Genomic DNA, 13,035 nt, shown 5'->3' with positions numbered 1-13,035 from the left:
TGATCACAACCCTTTAGCTGCAGCCAGCCAGTTTCTAATCCACCAAACAGTCCATCCTTCAAATCCATGCCTCTCCAACTTAGAGAGAAGGATGTGGTGAGGGACCATGTCAAAGGCTTTGCAGAAGTCCAGGTAGATGACATTCATCACCCTTCCCCAATCCACCAAAGCTATCACTCCATCATAGAAGGCCACCAGATTGGCCAGGCACGATCCGCCCTTGGTGAAGCCATGCTGGCTGTCTCGAATCACCTCTTTGTCTTGTATATGGATATAACATAGCTTCTGGGAGGATCTGCTTCATGATCTTCCCAGGCACAGAGGTGAGGCTCACCGGCCTGTAGTTCCCCGGATCTTCCTTTCTCCCTTTCTTAAAAATAGGAGTAATGTTTCTGTTTTTCCAGTCACTGGGGACTTCACCAGACAGCCATGATTTTTCAAATATGATGGAGAGCGGCTCAGCAGCCACATCAGCCATCTCTCTCAGAACCCTAGGATGGATATCATCTGGCCCCATGGACTTATGTTCCTTGGTGGCAAATTTGAAATTTCTTTTAACTCACTCATCCTAGCTGAATGCCATTATTTTAACTCCCTTGCAGCTTTACCCATACAATCTCTTTCAGTTCACAGCATATTCTTGACCCCCTCCACTTTAATGACTAGTTTGTAACATTTTTGCACAGTTTCACTAGCATCCTAAACAGATGTCCAAGTTGTGGTCATGTGTGAGTGAATTTGATGCAGTTATTTGCCCATCTTAGCATTGGTGGAAACATTTCTTTGTAGCAAATTCTTGCTCCTTTACAATGAGAACTCACAAACTAAGTCTGTATCTTCAGCATAAGGTAGGTATTCATATAGTAGTGTTTACTGGAAAGTTAAAAAACTAAGCTACAATGAAATTTCAAAGCAGAATGGGATTTTTCTTGCTTTCCTAGAAAGAATATGGGTGAGAAAACACAGCTTTAAAATTTCTCACTTGTTCAAACCTGAAGGTAGTAGGAGCACAAAATTCCAATTCACAGCAATGGTTATGATCAGGAGAGAGACACATGGTGGTATGAACTGTAGTGATCAATTTTACTGAAGAATCTAGAATATGCTTGTTGCAACATCTGAATAGACATTGGGCAGTTTCAAATGATATCTATCTCTAACGTTGCTGCTGGTTGGTGCTCTAAGTTCACTTTGAGAATGTGGTCTGAAGGATTCAAAGGGAATATACTAAATTATTTCTTTGCATGAAATTCAGCAGAAAATGCAGGGGTTTGGTCAGAAAATCTGATTAAACTAATACAGCAATAGTGGTTTGCATGAAAGGACTACTTATTAATGCTTATTATTTTTCTATCATGTCACTATCTGTAGTGCTTCTTAAAAATATGTAAATGTATACTTAAGAATTGTTAAAAAAACACAATTTCTGCAACATTAACTCTGATATTCATAAGATCTCACAGAAATCCCTCTCACTTTTTTGTGTATTGACTTAGTCTTTCATTAGAGGAGACTTTGTTCTGTTTAACAAAGGTGCTTTTCTGTGTGAAATGAAGTGATTAAGGAACATTGTTTAATCAGCGGAGATGCACAAAAAAGATCATCATTATCAATAAGGAGGATGTTGCTTTACAACGTTTATGATGAGCTTTCTGATGTCCAGTAGGAAAAATTCCTTAGATCAGTGCTGCTGTTATAGTGGTATTTAGTGGATTATGCGTTTTTGTAAAGTAAGCAAGTTTTTAATTCACTGCATATGTCATTTAAGAATACATTTCCTACAAGCAATAAAATGCTTAAAATGATACAAATTGGTAGAATCTGCTTAGGTTCAGCAACATTTTTAGGTGAATAAATAAGTGAAACCAGTTATACAGAGATAAAACAAGCAAACATGATTTTTTTCCCCTAAACTATTCCAATCAGGCAGCAAGATGGGAGTAACACAAATTATTCATGTGCAATTTTTATTTACCTACGTTGCTACCTGGTAGCAGCAATTCAGTGCCTTCAAAGATCATACTCTAAAAAAGACCCCATGTGTGGAACTTGAGGAATGCCCAATGAGCAAACATCATGTACACGTATGTGTCTCTTCCAAGTGCTGTATGGAAATGCTAGCAGAAAATATTCTCATCCTCAGAATAAAATGGGTCTGGATGTGCAGCCAAATTCCATTCCAAACCTATTACCTCCAGTGTGCACTTCCCTCATTGTTCCTGTATTTTCATAAATTGTTTACAAATATGCATCAGACAACCGCCTATGCGGACCTGAAATTTTTTGTGCAATTGCTTTTAAAGCTTATGTGCTGCTGTTTTGTTGGCATTACATACGTAAAAGTGTTTTTTATGATATTTCCTAGCTAAAAGGACATACTCTGACACCTTGTACAAGTTGAAAGACACGAACTATTTGCAGTGTGAAGTATTAATTGCTTATTTTGTTAACTGCTGGAAATATGATTGACAGAATCTGAAGGAAAGTTCTGATTCAGAAAAAAAAATTGCATATATTTCATTTTAAGCATGTGTTAAATCCTATTTGCTTTAATTATAATGTCTACACATTAAAAACAAAGTGTATGCTTAAGTAGATTGCTAAATTGGGTACTACACCACTGTTCCTCCATTTACTTTGCAAATCAAATCAATTCTTATTGTTACGTACCAGTTCTTTGACAATCTACTAGCTAGTCTGTATTACAAAAAATAGAAAAAATTGTAACACATTTTTGAGATTTTTTGTTTAAAAAACTATCATATTTTTAGATCTCTGAAAATAATGCCTCCCATTTATTTCCATGGAAACTACAACAAAGAGTACAATAACACTATTTGACAGAGGAAATTCTCAGCTACAAAACACTGATTTTCAATGCAGTCAGCACCATGAACTATGCATTCACACAAACCAAGAAGAGCCTGCATGCTACAAACTCATAAGCATCTGCACTAGAGGAGGTGGCCCACTGTTGCTGTTAAAAACGCTGAAATGCACCACCTCACTGCTCTCACTTCCACTTCATGGTTTGTTCTCCATCAGTATTCAGTAATTGTTGATGAATATCAGTGGGAGGCCAATCTTTTCTGCAAGAAGGAATTCAATGGCACACCTTTGCTTCATCCGCTCTTTCATGTCACATTCCACTCTGTCAGACTGCCCCTCTACTGCTATCAGTCACACAGTAGCAACATGTAATTGGATACTGGGGGGAAGATTCAAACTTTACTGTCTTGCCACCAACTTTCATCTGTGACGTCATGGGCCAACATCATAACATAGGAGACATTACTTTTGGAGCAGTCCTTGTAGTTTGTTATTGCTCTCAGGAGTGTGGCTGATACTCTGTACAGCCTGCAACAATCCAGTGCGAGTGATGACGTGACACTGTCTGCATTTTCAGTGTGCTTGGCAGAGGCTTTTTTTTTTATTCTGTGTGTTACTGGTTCTGCTGTGAGATAGCACAACAGAACCTTTTGCTATGCTCTCAGATGAGCTGTTTGTACCTCATGACTCCCTGCTAAGTGCTGCTTTCTCCCTTGGTGTTCTTCCACAAAGTAGCCTGCCCCAAAATGAGAGAAATACAGTTGTTCTTCAGCCCCAGGCGTGTTCCAGTCTAAGGTTTTACAAAGCTCACATTATATGCTATTTTCAGTTAAAATAAAAGATAGAGCCCTCAGTTCTCTAAATAACAGAGACATAATTTTATTTTTCTATTAGTGGAAAGTAGCAACTTCTAGGGAATTCAGTTGCTTTCCAGTTGTTTTTCTGGAGGAAGAGGGATGAGCTGTGCACTTGAATCATGGCTTGTGGAAACCCGTTATTAAACCTGCCCACTTCTGGCCAACCAGGGCTTTCTCAGACCGATATTATTTTCCCTCTCTGTGCTGCTAAGTCAAGTATAGTGTTTGTGTGCCATTCTTCATTAGAGCTGTATAAATCTCCATCTCACCCTGCTGTTTTATTTTGAGAGATCCTTTTCTAACTTCAGATGTTTCCATATGCTTTATGATACTTCTGTATCTTATCAGGCCTACCCTGAAGTCGCCAAAAAATGCCAAAGTGGGAAAGTTAATGATTAAAAGTTAATAATTTCCTACTCAACTGCTGAAGGACATATGTTGACTACCTAAATTGAGAAACTGGAGAAAAAACTGCATCAAATGACCAATGTATGTATTTTTTCTCCAGACTCCCCCTTTCAACAGTTCAAACTTCAGTGAGTCTAAAGCATGTCCCAAAACCAGGCATGGTGACAGAGCTGGCAGTTTGAATGCAGTTTTCTGGTAAGTGCAGAGTGCACTTAGAATAAATTTGGACCTGGGTAGATGTGATGTGAGTGATACATCAGCATTTATGCGCTGGACATTTGAATTACTTTAGCTAGACCTATCTCATCTCAACACACACATTTCCTAGGTGTCAGGGAAGATATTTTCAAACAAAATCAGAATATTCTACATTTAATACAGCAGAAGGGCATTTGAGATAATTGCTTAAAAAAAAAAAGGTAAATAGCTTTCCTGACAAATAGAAATTAAACGTAACTTCATATTCAAGAGCATGTGTTTTTCTAGCATATTCCTCCTTAAGATTGACCTTTTCCCTTCTGTTAATTTCTTGTTGCCAGGCGTACACATTTTAATAACATATTTCCATTTGTTGACTATATGGTAACACAAAAGAGTAAATATGTTTGTAGATTAATTGAGCTTTTCATACATCTTCATGTTCAGATATTATATATATATTTTTTAAATTAGCTTGCTTGCCAGTGGAGTTTATCCAAAGTACCAGTCCTTGGCATTTAAAAATGGGCCTTATTCTGTCATAAAAAAAAATCAGCGGCTGAAGGAATAAAAACTGTGCACATTCTTGGTTGCAAAAAGAGACGACAGTGGATATTTTACATAGTGAGGCATCATGCAACAGGTGATCATATTCATTCATCAAAAGTTTACTGGAAGCATTAACCAGTGGAAGACAAGAACCTGTGAAGCGGACAAAGATTAATTATACCTGTGCTCGTACAGTAATGTTTGTGTTCCAAACAAATTATATTTGCTTCTGTTTAAACTATGCATAAATCTGATACGTGCAGATGAACGTGTGTTCAGGATGAGTGAGCACACTTGTTTGAATGTCATATTTATCCCTGTATTTTGTCAGAAAATTAACTTCTTTGGAGATTGCGCTTGAGCTGAGCATATGGTTGTTGATCTCTGGAGATGACAGCCTATCTGAGCAATAGCTCCTTATGGCTCGAGCTCTCCTCTGCTGGCAGATGCTTTGGGCTTTTCTACAATTAAGTGGAGATCATCACTGTTTTCTTTGAGCACTGCTGTGCCTTGTACTCTGAAGTGTTTTGTTAATCACTGTCTGCCTTCGACAGAAGCTGCCAAAGCTCTCATTAAGTTTGAATTTTGAGATGTCATGCTCGAATGATGGAATTTCATCCCTTTTCTGCATGAATGGAATTGGCTATGGAAAGGTGCCAACGAAAAATCATGACACTGAAGTATATTTGCTTTGCATTTCACTGCTGAAACAAAAGAGAGGGAGGAGGGGAAAAGAAAACTTTATTGCTGTTTCCCTCAGATTTAGCCTGTGTGATTTTCTGGAAGATAATAATCGTAAGGTCCTCACCTTATTGTCTGTAGGGCTTATGTTGTTACTTTCTATGAACAATCTGTCACTGTCTTGTTCACACTGTGAACTTTAAACCACCTTCACAAAATTTTCTGATGAATGTCACTTACTGTAGCACTGCAAATGTAGCTAAAAATGTTCAGTGAAAATAAAGAAATAATAATAAAAAAAAAAATTGAAAATCAGCATCCCATTTGAGGCAGGATTTCCAGTGATGACATTAGGACGAACAGTAATAAGAGTGCAAACTAACTTACTTTTGCCCTTCAAGAATTGCTTGCACATGTGCAAGCAGAAAACAAAATGCATCTGCTGGCTGTTTAATGATTTGCAGCAGGAAACTGAGCGCTGCAGGAAATACGGTATGAAAAGACATTGCCCTTTTCTCTTGGTGGATCTAATTGTTTCAGCTGTATTAGTAAAAAGAAGCTTGGAAGAAATAGTTGGACTAATAAGTTGCAGTGCCTAATTACTTCTGTCATATTCTGTATAGCAAGTTATGAAAGTAAAATGCTAAACAGAAAGAAAAATGCTCCCCACCATTAAACTGATATTTTCTGATGCTGACAATAAATTGTATAAATGTCTTCTTACTAAAGAATGTAATATAACAAGTTCTCACTTTGGCCCTATTGTTGCTTTCTATGAAATTTCTGTGAGATCTTTGAAATTTCAATGAAATTCTGAAGATATTAGTCCTTGCCAGCTGTGGAGGACAGTTCCCAATGGGTAGGGCGTACTCTTGAAAACTGGAACCCAAAACCACCAGGAACAAAATCAAAGTTATCTGTCCTCTTTTGAAAAGCCAGATCTTAACAGAGTGCACTGCCTGCTAGTACAAAAGAAAAAGATCCTATCATGGATTCCTGCAAGTTGATAGCTACTTTAAAAATATGCACGCCTAACCTGTATAAAATAATTTATTTTGTACAAAAAAAGCTTAAGCCAGCTGTGTACATAGCTTGGACAGAAAACATATTTTGTATTTAATAAGTGAAAAAGAGAACATCTTTCCATTTAAGTTAGACATTTTAGAGGGTTCTTTTGCTTTTGTAGGATATGCTCAAAAAGCACATTTATTGACGTATGATTTCTATTCTGTAGTTTGCTTGGATACATACCTTCACCTTAGCTCTTGATTTTCTTTCACACCTACTAATTTAGCAAAAGTATCTGATGCCTAACAGATAGGAACCACAGTATGGTTGATGCAAGCAGAATCCTCTGGAAATCATGTTCCAATCCCCCTGCTCAAAGCTTGGTCAACTACAGGAGGGTGACCAGGACCACATCCAGTTTTGTTTTGATTATCTCCAAGGTTGGAGACTCCACAGCCTTTCTGGTCAAGTTAACACAATGTATCACCAATACTGCCTTGCTACTGCTAACGGGGTTTCCATCAAGACCCTAAAGTTCTTCCCAGCCAGGCTACTTTTCACCCGCTCTGCCTCCATACTGTGCCAATACTTACGATTATTTTTCTCCACGTGCAGCACTTGGCATTTTGCTTTGTGAAAATTCATGAGCTGGACTTTGTACCACTGATTGCACCACTTTGAGAAAATCAGTTCCATCAGTTTTCAGTCCACCACACTGTTCATTTATCTAGCCAGTACTTACTTCACCAGTTTGCTTATGAATATGCTATAAAAGGTGGTTGAGAGCTTCGTTAAAGTCAAGATAGGCAACATTCCTCTCCATCTACATAGCCAGACATCTCCTTGTAGACATCCATGACGTTGATCATGCCCTATTTTTATCTTTAGAAACCATTAATGAATACTAATAAGCAACATCCTTAAAATTCTGGAAATAACCTACATGATTTGTTCCAACACATTTCCAGGAATCAAGGTGATATTCACCAGTCTTCAATTGTTCTGATTGTACTGCTTGTCTTTCTAGAAGGTGTAGGTGACATTTACTGTCGTTCTTAGGTCGGAAGAAATGTATGCCAATCATCATGATTCCTCAAAGACAATTAAGTGGCCTGGCAGACATTGATCAGGTAGTGCTAGTAGAGGCAAAACAGCAAAGTAACTAGCTTACTGGAATATATGAGGAAAATGGAGCAAAATTGCAATATGTTTAAGACTTCACATTGCTGCCCAAACTGCCTTAAAGAATACAATTAAGGTGCTAGATATATTTGTACTACTTCTGCATAAATTAAGCTTTCTAAATCCACTGAGTTTTAAATAATTTTGTCTTTTTACTGATTTTATGAGTCTCTTCAGATAAATTTTGCGACCACAGGAAAAAAAAAAGATAGTTTGAGGTTTTCAGCCTTTTTTTTTTTTTTTTTGTGTGTGTGTGTGTGTGTGTGTGTGTGCTAGTCATCAATAGTAGTGTGGGAGGTGCAAGACCAGATTTGTTTTTCTTTTCTTTTTTATTTTGTGCCTCAGAAGATACTGGGAGAAATAATGCGAGATTACACATAGATTCCCCAGCACTTCTCTTCTCCCTGGAGATTACTAGTCAGATTTTTGCCTCACAGTAATGAATATCTGCTTGCAAGTACAAGCACCATTGGATAAACTTCATATACTTAAGCGTTGTCTCAGTCCCTGCCTACAGTTTAATCTTGCTACAGATGGTGGAAGCATGAGATTGTTTTGATGCTGATGTTTGCCTGACATATTAGAGAGTTTCTTACTTGTCTTCTGTTCTAGTGTTTGCATAAGTTATTTCTACATCTTAATATTCTATAAGTATATAGTAACAGTTCTTAAAATTCATTTACCAGTGGTTGTAAACCACATGGCTACTACTCTGACATGTAAAAAAATGGAACCTGGCCAACTTAAGTCAATAAGACTTAAATATGGATTCATTTATGTATTTATCTGTGTATTTATTGGAAAATTGATCTACTTTGATTCCTATAATAACAGTAATAAACGTGATGTGGTATGTTCCTGAGTAAATATTATGTAAGGGCAGAATTATGAAGGACTATGACTCCTTTATATTTTCAAAGAATAAAAAGACATAAATATACATACAGGGCTATAATGTCCATTGCAAGAGAGCTCAGCACATCTATAAATGTAAACATCAAAGAAAAAAGGCCCTCTCAAGAAAACGTGGGCAGAGAGGAACTGGACAAACTATTGCAGCAGCAACAATACAAGTTTCAGGTACTGCAAGAATGTCACAAGAGCTATTGCTGAATGTCTGTGTAGAAAAAAATTGCCTTAATAAGTTGTCTGGAACAGTAAGAATTTTGTTGTACAGTTAATTCATGATACTAAAGCCATGTATGAAAAAGTAACTAGCCCAAAGCTGTTGAATTCGGTCAGTTCATACAAACTGTATTCCATAAATATCAATAACATAATTAGTCCTGTTGAGTTCAGTGAAAATCTCTGTTAATTGAATTATGTGAAATTTGCATTTGGCCTCTAGGAAGTAATAAAAATCCTCAAAAGTTCTAGGTATCTGCTGCTGCAGCAATGAAGCTTAAGATTTGTTTCTGTTTTTATTACAAAAATTTTCCTCTTTAAAAATAAATAAATAAACCTGTATTTAATGCGGAGAAAAGACAACATCTATTATCTTGAAATATTCTGAGCTGGTGGTTGAAAGACATCCTCTGCATAAGAAATTTAGTTCATGGTAAATGAATAAAGCAGTACCATCCAAGCCTGTTGTATCACCTTGGTCTCTTCATCCTTGGCAGAGTTTACATTTGAGTAAGAAAATGGTACACATACCATGTTGAAATAGAATTGCTCAATACTTTAATTCTTAGAGGAGAACTTGTATGATGTATGTCATGCTGTGAGTACTGTCCAATTAATGTTGCATAACCAGTATGTCATTGTGGAAAATATTATTTTGAAATAAAACGTGTTAGAAATTTTTAGAAATTCTACACAGAAAAATCTTATGAAACTAGAGAAAACCCCTAGGCAATGCTACAGGCCTGGGGTAGTGTTGAGGAAATGGACCTGGAGATATTGGCTGACCCTTGGCTGAACATGAGCCAGCACTGTGCCCAGGTGGCCAAGAAGGCCAATGGCATCCTGGCTTGTATCAGAAATAGTGCAGCCAGCAGGAGCAGGGAAGAAATTATTTCTCTGTACTCAGCCACAGTGAGGCCACACCTCAAGTACTGTGTTCAGTTTTGGGCCCCTTACTGCAAGGAAGATATCCAGAGACCCTGAAGCATGTCCAGACAGGGGAAACGAAGCTGTGAGGAGTCTTGAGCACAAGTCTAATGGGGAATGACTGAGGGAACTGCGATTGGTCAGTCTGCAGAAGGCTCAGAAGAGGCCTTATCTCTCTTTACAACTACCTGAAGGGAGGTTATAGTGAGGTGAGGGTCAACCTCTTCGCCTGTGTAACTAGAGATAGGATGAGAGGGTTTACTGCGTACAGGTGATTACTCCTGTAACTCCAGGCTGAAGTTACCTCATGGCTACATGTTTGTGTAGCTATTTGCATTGTTTAGTTACTCTGCACAACACTGTTTCTCTTTTTTAAGGGGATATACTTCTGAAACACAGAAATCTGTTTTGCAGGATGCCATTATGGTGGAAGCCACTCTCTAAGCTACACACTGCTGAGGGTTGTTGTCATAATCAGCATTCAAATTGCTATGTGACCATCCATTACTACACAATGAGCAGAAATGATCTCAGAAGAGCATCCTGTTGGGAAATATATAACTTCTTGGATTTAGAGAGAATTTCTATCTTGATGGCAAGTTAAAGTGTTCTTAGACATTATTTGACAGTTCAGAAGCATGACAAATAAAAGTCATTATAAGAAGAAATCAGAACTTCATCTATTTTCTAAAAAGTTGATTTAAGTTAATTGATCATATTCTGTGAAAAATTGTCCAAGTAGAGATCACATCTTCATGTCACACAGACACACACACACACACACACAAAAAAAGTCTGTGAGGAAGCTTCAGAATTGAAATTCCTCATCATTCTGTAATTGCTGTTTGATTAGAGATGTTCAGTAAATGTGACTGCTAAGAAGGATGTGAAATAGTTAAATATTATAAATCAAATAAGATAATAAAATAAATAAATCAAAATCAAAAACATAATTTTATCTGAAGAAGATCTGCTCCACTACTTTGTGGATTTTGGATATGCCTTGTTGCAATGTTTTTCCACAAAATAAAAATCTGTATATCTGCACATTACACTCTCCTGTGTGCATATATTCCACAGTACTTAGAGAAAGTGTGTTCTCAAAAGCGCCAGATCAGCATTCTGAAATGCAAAAGCAGGCTCACTATGAATAGACAAAAACATGTCTACATGCAAGGTGACAGGTCTGACACTATCTTTTGAAATCTGATGCTTTCAGGGTGTGTAAAATGGAAACGATTTTCCTCCATTTATTAGCACCATGTGGGAGAAAGAATAAAAACTCAAATATAAAATGCTGATCCAAAACACGAGAAAGGGCTTGCAATAGTTTTTGCCACTTGGCATACGTGTCTTTGAAGTGAGAGGCAGGCATGTCACACACCTTTCTTTGAACAGAGGTGCTGTAGAAAGTAGCAGTGACATGGCACAGCTTGGTGGCTTTCCACCGCTGAAGCTGCAGGCATGTGACATGTCTTTTTCTCCACCGAGGTGTCACACAGTTCTGCACATTCCCACTGTCTTTGCTTCTGGAGCACAGACTCTGACAACAAACAAAATTGATGAGCAGAGCCAACCCTGAGATAATATATGTAATATGTGACATTAGGGTGTCCAAATTTGTGTTGCAGTCTTTCACATTATGAGATAGGATGTTTTACCTCGAGCAGGGAAATGCATTTTATTTATTTGTTCCAGGTGTTTCTGTGCCATCTGTTGTTATCATACATGTCAGGAGATATGTCCTTTGCAAAATATGGTTCCTGATTGTTGAGAAGGGACATAACTTCAGATAACAAAATAACCAGGAAGCTTATTTTAGTAAATTGCCTTAACACAAATATTTCCCAGTTGAATATGTGTTGATATAGGTACAGAGTACCCCCCTTTAATTGTTACTATTTAGTAAATTACTCTGACTTGCATTTGTTGTTTCTTTCCATAATTTTCCCTTAGATTAGTTTATTTGATTGTAGAAGGAAAATATAGAGGTGATTTGGTCCCCAAAGAAGAAAATCCTTTGCCTTTGGAAGTTGTGAAGGATTTTGAGGGGAGGGAGAATCTCTTTAAGTGAATAAAAGATTCTTAAGACTTCAATGAAATTTGTGATACTTACTTGGGTACATTTTGAGTAGCTCGTTTAGAATAATGGCATTTGTCTGATTAATGTGATTAATACAGAGATAAGTATTTGCCTGGTATGATATGGTTTACATAAAAAGTATTGCATTAATGATGGTTAGAGCCAGTTATTTCAACATTTGACATAATAACCTCTGCATTTTTTTCAGTTAAAATTTAGACCACAACAAATAGCTGTACATGCAGCACAGCAGAAAATGAAGATACAGTGTTCTTAAAATAAATTATTATATAAAATCTTCTAAATTAACCATCCCTGCTGAGGTAAAAGTGTTACTTTCTTTTAAATTATTTATCTCTGAAGAGTGCCTACCTCATTTTCTGCTTAGTTTGTATTGCAGATCCTAAATGCTGTCTTCTAATAATTTATCTGTCACCTTTCCAATTATTTCTGTTTACTTTAACAGAAGTCACAAAGGATATTAATATGCTTTTGAAACTGGTAAAAATATGCATGTTGATGGAAAGCAGGTATTTTTTTAAAGCACCTGTAAGTCTTTGAACTCTATTTGGGGGTGGGGAGCATGGAAGACACAACTTTCTTTTGTTTCTGGAGGATGGAATGAGAGCGAGGCGCATTGTTTGCTATTTGCAGTCGGAAGTTTGTATTCTCATCATTTATGTGCAGCAATGATCTTGTGTGCTGGTGGAATCCTTCATCTGTTGGAATCAGAAGTGCTTTGCCTTACTGAGAACTGAAGTCCTATCATGCTCTTCTACCCAACTGGGCTCCAAATCAACGAGAAACATGCTCTACAGAAACTCGTGTATAGGTCCAGTTGTATGTTATAGCTACGCTTTACCTTGTGCTGATCAGCACAGTTTGTTGTACATGTTGGCTGTCGTCTAGAGAGTGTCCTTTATCTTGCCCACCCAGATACACATTCACTTTGCTGTGTTTGTCTATGAAGGTTGTGTGGTCAGCTGGAGCAGGAAATCATCCCTCTGCCAATTAATTATTTTCCACTTATATTTATTCACTCATTTGCTGAGTTCATTTTCAACTGGATCAGTTCTCTGCTGGTAGGTTGAGAATCTATGAGTAAGACTTCTCTGGGATGGAGCTACTCTACAGCTTTAAGTTTAAAAGAGATGGGCAAGGAATGACAGAACTGTGAATGGTACAGTA

This window comes from Gallus gallus, chromosome Z (genome assembly GCF_016699485.2).
Source record: "Gallus gallus isolate bGalGal1 chromosome Z, bGalGal1.mat.broiler.GRCg7b, whole genome shotgun sequence".
In the NCBI taxonomy this organism is placed as follows: Eukaryota; Metazoa; Chordata; class Aves; order Galliformes; family Phasianidae; genus Gallus; species Gallus gallus.
This window is presented reverse-complemented; position numbering follows the sequence as displayed.